Source organism: Malus sylvestris, chromosome 7 (genome assembly GCF_916048215.2).
Source record: "Malus sylvestris chromosome 7, drMalSylv7.2, whole genome shotgun sequence".
NCBI classification, from domain to species: domain Eukaryota; kingdom Viridiplantae; phylum Streptophyta; class Magnoliopsida; order Rosales; family Rosaceae; genus Malus; species Malus sylvestris.
In genome coordinates this window covers 16,175,942-16,183,782 of record NC_062266.1, presented here as the reverse complement: position 1 = coordinate 16,183,782, position 7,841 = coordinate 16,175,942, and the positions used below count along the sequence as shown (strand labels likewise).

The following is a 7,841-nucleotide window of genomic DNA, read 5'->3' as shown; positions in this document are numbered from 1 at the left end:
GGGACTTGAATGTATTAGTCACAACATGCATAAATAGTTTTCACACAAAGCAATTAAAAAGACGTAGCACCTAAGAATCAATGAACAATTGGGACATCTTACTCATATGTGAGAGTCTCAATCCCTATTTCAAATCCCTACTGGACAAAAGTTCTAAAATTAAACTATATATCTAATTTACCAGAAAACTTTGTAAAATTGATAGTTTACCTGATATAAGCACTTAATTTTCCTATTTAAAATTGTTTACCCATTCTTGATAAGTAAAATATAGCTTAACCTTAATTTTTTAACAGCTTAATGCAGTTCAAAAGTATTGCCTAACTTTTAACTTTTTCCAGATGCATATGTACAGTTTACCTGCACCCTCATACCATGTGTCTTGAGCTGTTAAATATCCTTCACTTGCAGCATTTTCACTCTTCTGCACGGGAATCTCGACAGCAAACGATTTCATCTGTTACTGGTTAATGGAGATGTCTTCTGCATGACTGGATTACAAAGGGAGAGAAAAATAGTATTAGAAAAACACATTATACTCAAAATCATCACTAAAGATATTTTCAAACAAATCACAATCCATTACACAAAGTGGATCCAACTCCAAGGCAAGACTAAGCAAACACACAAACTATATAAAAACCCAATAAAAGTAGAAGTGTAACAATATTGTTATGCATGTAGGTTTATTCTCACAGATAACGAATATAAGAATTTGATGATCTTGTTACTCAAGCTCTAAGGACAAATGAAATAAAATTCAATGGTTAAAATTAATCCTTATGTAAATGTATTCCCCACATCTATATCATTCAAGTACAACGAAATTCAATGGTTTCAACCAAAAAAAATCCTGATTGACTTGAGTTCAGGACATTCAAGTACAATGTAATTGAAATCTGTGCAATTGAAATCTGTGCAAGAGTTTCCATGAAAACATAACATACAAACAAAACTTAATTGAAAGCAAAAGAAAAACTTGGACATGAGAACCGGTAAACACATTGTACCGTAAAATGGCTCTACTTGGTTCTTGTATTTTGACCTGAAAACAATTTTGGTCCCCTAGAAGTTGCCAATGGCACCCGAATTGTAACTGGAAAACAACTCAGACACAACTGTGATAAATTAAAACTCGAGGCACCAAAGTATGAGAACAAAGAAACCAAAATAGTTAAATTTACCCTTTTATATCATACATACCATTAAAAATTTGTTTAGAGATAAAAATGGTAGTCATAGTAGAGAATCCAACCTGACCAAAGAAAGTGGATTTCCTCACTTTCTAGTGCTATTATATTTACCGTGCTTGAGACTATTCAAAGATGAAAAAATTGGAAATTTCATGCAATATGAAAACAAATCCCTGATAGTTAATACTGTTTACCGTAGAAGCTAACAATCTTATTTCGTACGAAAAACATGAAGATCACTAAAAGACACCAGAATATAACTTTCATCAATGACATACTTTATGAGTGATGTGAAAATTAACTTGACACACAAATTAAACCCTATTGATGACAATTGTAGTAATGATGCAAGTAGGGATCGTTCTAGACTGGGGATTAACTAGGGATGCTAATCAACACAAATAAGACTCAAAAACACTAAACTAGACTCTATAGACTCAAAACTAACTCAAAACACTCAAAACAGCAAGAAACAATAAAAAAGACTCAATTCTAGACCTAATAAGTGATTTGGATGAAAATAGAACTTAAAATACTCAAAAGACCAAAAGAAAACAGGTTTCGACTCTAAAAACAAGACTTAATGAATGGGGATTTTGTTTGGACGAAATTGAAAGTTAAAACATAAACTTTGAAAACAAACTTAACAAAAACGATTTTGGATAAAAAAAAGAATGGTGAAAGGCTAGTTAGAGGGTTCCTTCTCCACACATGAAACATATGCATACGACTCGATTTCCAGTTACTCTTTCAACACACCATGAATGACAATGCCCCAAATTAACTAGATTGCACCAATTAATTCTCAGATTTCCCTAGATTCATTGAATTGAATGGAATACGCATTACAACCAAATTATTCTTATCAAGGACCCTAACTATGGAATACGCATGATAGAGACACATATCAAAGATCATTAAGTTCAATGGAAATCATAAGCATTGACGAGGCATTCATAACTATGGAATACGCATGTTACTCTTGCCAAGGATTTAATTAACACAATCGTGACTAGCGACTTTTACTACTTATGAATATAAGTTAATTACGATTAGGTGAAATTCCCTTATACTCTAGCATCAAATTCATGCATGCAAACTAAGTGTCGACCCTCAATCAACATACATAAACATGTTATCAATCAACTAGATAAGTAAACCACATTCACGATTTATGAAATCATAACTGGAGGAAGTCAAGTCATATAAAACATATGATCATGGCTTTGAATTCCCCTCTAACTTAAACGAAATTAGTTCCTCATGTTCGCAAATAAACAAAGATAAATAAATTTAAACATTGACATAAAGATAGAAAACACCTAGAAACGCTCCAACAATCCAAGCTCCTTGAATGGCATGCACGGCTCCAAGAGTCTCCTTCCTTCTCCTTTGCAAACTCACGGCACAAGAGGGATGTTTGGGTGAATGGTGTAGTGAAAATATGGTAGAAGGTGGTGACTAAATGGTGCAGCAAATGATGGTATTTATAGGATGAAATTCGCAGCCCCTATGTAGTAAAGGAAAAGGATTGAAGGGCCCAATTTGTATAGGATAATAACACACAATCCTTGAAGGAAAAGGCTAAGGCTTTTAGAAACCAAGGGGGAAAGGAATAATCATGTTTCTAGAAGTTCTAGAAAGGTTTGGGGCGTCACTTTTGTAGGACAAGGGATAAGGCCTTCTAGAAAGGTTGTTTTGTGGCTGATTTCTAGAAAAACAAGGGATAAGGTGTGGCACCTTTGTAGGAAGGGATAAGGCTTCTAGAAATCAGGTTTTAAGTCTCCAAATAGGAAAAGAAATCCCTTTTGTAGCTGAAATATAGGTAGATTAGGATTAGGATAAGATAGGATAGGATAAGGTTATGGATAATGTTTTGGATAAGGTTTCTTCACTTGAGCTGATTCTTTAGCTTTTAACTTTCCTTCTTCAAGTAGGAAACCTTGTTTGAGTAGGAATCTTTAATCTTCTAGAAATCCAACTTCAACTAGGGATCCATTGTTGACTAGGATTTCATCTTCAATTAGGCACTTTCCTACTTCAATTAGGAAACTTTGCATCTTCAATTCTTCAACTTTGAAACACATTCCTAGCTTCTTCAATCCTTCAAATTCGTCCATTCTTTGTGCTCCACATGCATGAGCTCCATTCTAGCTCAATTTTGCTCCAAAATGCTCCAATTTGCATCTTTTTGCTTACTTTGTCCTTAAAACCTGAAAACACATGAAAATAGATTAAAAGACTAACTTAACTAAGAAAACACAACATAAATGCATAAGAACTAGCTAACTAAGGCGCATAAATATGCTCCTATCAGCAGCAAGATTGCCATTATCTATTCTAAAGTAGGGGGAGGGCAGGCACTGTTCATTTTTTTATTATTTTGCTTTATTTAGAACAAAACCATGTGATTTGGAGATGGGTTGGAAGGTAGTTATTAAAAGTTAGGAGGGTAATTTTGTCTTTTGAGGTCAATTCGTCCCCCTTCGATTTTGCTTTATTTACAACAAAACCGTGGGATTTGGGGCTGGGTTGGAAGGTAGTTTTTAAAAGTTAGGAGGTTAATTTTGTCTCTGACCAGATTTCAAAATATTTACAGTTTTACCAGGATTGCTCTGCTTCAGAAATTTTTTATTGTGTTGAATGACGAGACTGCCCATCTCATCTTTAGATCCCACAGTGAGGATGATGAGATGGAGGGGTAGAATCATCTTTTTCATCATGAGACTGCCCCGTCACTTCGTTCTATCTTCGGCACAGACAAAGCCATGCCGATCCTGGCATGGGTGAGTGGGAGGGCGACAGTGAGAGAAGGAGAGATTTCAGGTATTTGGGGGTAGGGAGAGTGATTTCAGGGATTGGCAATCCCATCCCGTGTTTTCCTCTCATCTCTGTCACACTCCTCTCTCTAACCCTTTCTCTTTCACTCTCTTTCAAAGTCTCCCTTTCTCCCAACTCTCCATCTCTCTCAACTTTAGTCCTAGCCCTAATTTGTTCTTTCATTCCTCAAAACCTGAAAACACATGAAAATAGCTAAAAAGACTAACTTAACTAAGAAAACACAACATAAATGCATAAGAACTAGCTAACTAAGGCGCATAAATATGCTCCTATCAATGAGAATTTTGGATCCAAAAGTGGCTCCAATAAAATAAATTTAGGCTCGTATATGCAATATATTAACATGTGAAAAAAAACATGCATACCTAATGAAATAATGAGGAGAATGGCCTTTGACCATTTGTTGTCTTTGATACAACTCTTTTCATCCATGCCTTCATGTTTGTATCCTTTGGGACATTAACATGAATAATTTCCAGGTGAATTTATGCATGTTTCAATATCTGGAAAGTAAGGAACCATGGACGAACATCAGTTAAAATCCCAATTTTTAAATTGGTTGAATTGGGAAAGAACCATTACATTCACATGGTGTTGAGAGAAATAACCTTGAAAATAAAGCACTACACATAAAAGCAGCAAGAAACTAATGTAATTTTCAGCTTCTAACTCATCCATTTGGTCAACATATTGATGGAACAAATGTAACTTTCAGTTTCTAACTCATTCATTCGATCAATATCATCCAAGTCAGAGAAGATAGAACATAAAAATGATTAGGATATATAAATAGGGGCTTCATCTGAGTCAATATCAGCCACCATTCCCCAAAAATTTGATGTCAGGACTCTGCCAAGCATCTATGAAGCCCCTTTGAAGAAAGACACTTGTTAAGGAACAAAATGGTGAAGAATACAAAAGGTAAGTAGTGACAATCATCAACTCACCTACATATCCAGCACAATAGCCAATGTCTTCCTCTCCTTTAGCAATATGCAAATCATAATCTGCAAACAATAATTTGGAATCTTGAGATACCAAATCGACTTCAACAGGGTTTGAAGGTTGCATTTTTCATAAAATTTAAAAACTAAAAGCAACAACAATATTAATCAGTGAGCACTCACCAAAAAATAAAGGAATGGAAAGAGCGATGACATTGTCAGTGCTACAAAACGATCATCAAACAATAGATCAGGGTTAAAACATTTATAAAAAAGTTAGAAGACGGTGCAGATATAAACATTACTTAACAAAATTGATAAATGATTTCGAGTGTGACAAAGCAATCAAATTACAGGATCAGCTCTTCCGCCTTCAAACACGCTCATCAACACCATATTAAATTTCACATTTTTAGCCAAGGGCAAACTACCAGAAACGAAAAGGACTTATACCTTTTATCAAAGATCTACAGCCTTGGTTCCTCAGCCATTGCTTGTCTTCTCCGGTCTGGGTTTTACTTTCTTGGCAGTCTCTTCCTTCCCAGGTAGTTTTTTGTCCTGCAAAGAGAAAAAAATTAGGATTAAATTATAAACGCAAGGTTCCTTGATTCTTGAATAGATTAGCGAATAGTTAATTATGATTGGTTTTGGGTCCAAAGAAACCTTGTTAGGTGACGGTAAATCAATATGAAAGTAAACGATGTTGATTTCAAAATGGATACTGATGAGCTATTCACTGAATGAACTATTAAATCTGTTAAATTACAGCATGAAAAGTCTAATATATACAGAAAGCCGCATAAGTAAATATATACCAACAGAAAAGTGGGCTAATCCAACCAATCTCACCAATGGACATTGTCACCCGAGCAATTGTCGGACTAAATCTTTGATGAAACAAAAAAATGCTGAGGAAAATGATCATTACCCAAAATTCCATTCTGAACAAATATATGGACCAATCTGAAGATGAATATAGAGCCCTGCCTGTAAACCGTCTTTAAGCCAACCAATTACACAAATCTAAATAAGAGATGGTAGAAAAGGAATAAGAAAAAAAAAATTGTGCACATGAGTTATGCATCTTGCTTGAATGCTATCCAACAATGGTAATTCCCAAATCCAAGCAAACACCAAATCAAAACCCCAAAGCCAAGCAGGGCAACCACATATGTATTAAATTCACAATAAAAAAATATGTAAAATTGAGCAAAATTTACCTCCATTGAGCAAAATTTAGCATCTTCCATTTTCACCATAACAGGTGGACTCGTCTAAACCCTAGCCGAACCAAACCAAAATCAAGATTACTAAAGTTAATTCCAACCGTTGATTTCTATAAAACCATTCCTCAAAAGCTAAAACAAAACAAAATTGAAGGGTTTTACATGGATTTGCGAATGCAAGAATTTGAATTTCCATAAACCCACCATTGTAAAAACCCCAAAATCCTGAGATTTATACCCAAAAAATAAAGAAAATTTCCAAGACACAAAACCCTATAAACCAAAAACCCACAAATCTGCCCTCATTGAGGAACCATCCAAGATTCAGATCGGAGAAATTGCACAGAAGGGATTGGGGATCATCACATACCGACTTGGAAGAGGCAACCTTCGGTTGAGAATGGTGATATTACATAGAAGATAAGGATAAAATAAATAAATAAATAAAAAATAGTGAGTAATGACACATCAATTACATGCCCAGAAGCCTCCCCAGTGTGAAAGCAAGTAAAAGCGAAACCATAATACAGGTTTCTTTGTGAAGAGAACTTGTATGAAGAAAGGTAATCACTTTAAAACTTATTTCCATTAATAAACAACAACGTAAATTTTGCATGAGACACATTTCCAGTTTATTTAGAATGACACCAAGAGATTTACCCCATACGATTTACAGCGAAACATATAGCGTAAGATATAGAAAACATCTGTGTTTCTCATTCTGACTTGTATAAATGGTCTAAACTATGAAATTATCAAATTTCTTGAGTTTTTTAAATTTTTAATGGGGCAGTAGCTTTGTTGGATGGAGCCCATTTCATCCAAGTTCTAATTATAATTGTTGTAATACAGAGTTTAGTGCAGAGGAGTTTGATGTATAACTATTAAAAATCACATAAAATTTGGTGTCCATGTAAAGAGTTCACGTTTGTAGAAGAAGAGCCTAAAAAATAACTAACCTTGTCGACAACATTACATTGTCATCCTGAGGCACCCTGCTAATCTTACAGGCAGGTCTTGTTGCAGGCTCTTGAAGTCTCTCATCAGCCTCTTCCTTGTAGGAGTTGACATCGTTAATTTGTTACCACCTATATATCATCAAACCAATTTAATAGAACGTATTTTAAGATTAATTATGCATTGAGCGCAAATCAATTTCATTTTTTTTTCCAGTACCCACCAAAACATCAAAAACCACTTGTCCACACCAAATTGCATATAAAAGATATTGAGGCAATTCAGATTGTGCAACGAAAACACATAGTTACCAATACAAATACTTCAAACTACGACATAGATAGCTTCAGCTTGGCTACATATAAACAAATTCAAAGCTCAAGCCTGAAATTGAGCTCAAAAACTGGAAATCTCACTTCAATTAAGCAGCTTTTCAAATTTTTACAGCTTAAATATGCATGATAACAAAAAGAAGCATCATTTCTTCACTAAACGGACACTAACAGAAAAACTCTAATTCATATTATTCCGATTACAAATACACAGGTGACCAAATAGCTAATAAAGTTGGACAATTTGACCCCAATCCAACACAAAAATTGTTCTGCTTATACATGTGATACCCACCTAAAATATCAACTAATTCCAAATTAAAAATGGACAATGAAATGAAGCAACAT

General features: G+C 34.6%; 1 long non-coding RNA gene across 1 annotated transcript; it reads right to left on the bottom strand.

The window, feature by feature from the left end:
- Positions 1–329: 329 nt before the first annotated feature.
- LOC126627653 (uncharacterized) lies at positions 330–5,573 on the bottom strand. The gene is made up of 5 exons (XR_007625102.1): positions 5,432–5,573; positions 5,162–5,202; positions 4,982–5,041; positions 4,400–4,894; positions 330–491 (listed from the first exon to the last, which is right to left on the bottom strand). It is a non-coding gene; the product is annotated as an uncharacterized LOC126627653 (long non-coding RNA).
- Positions 5,574–7,841: the final 2,268 nt, after the last annotated feature.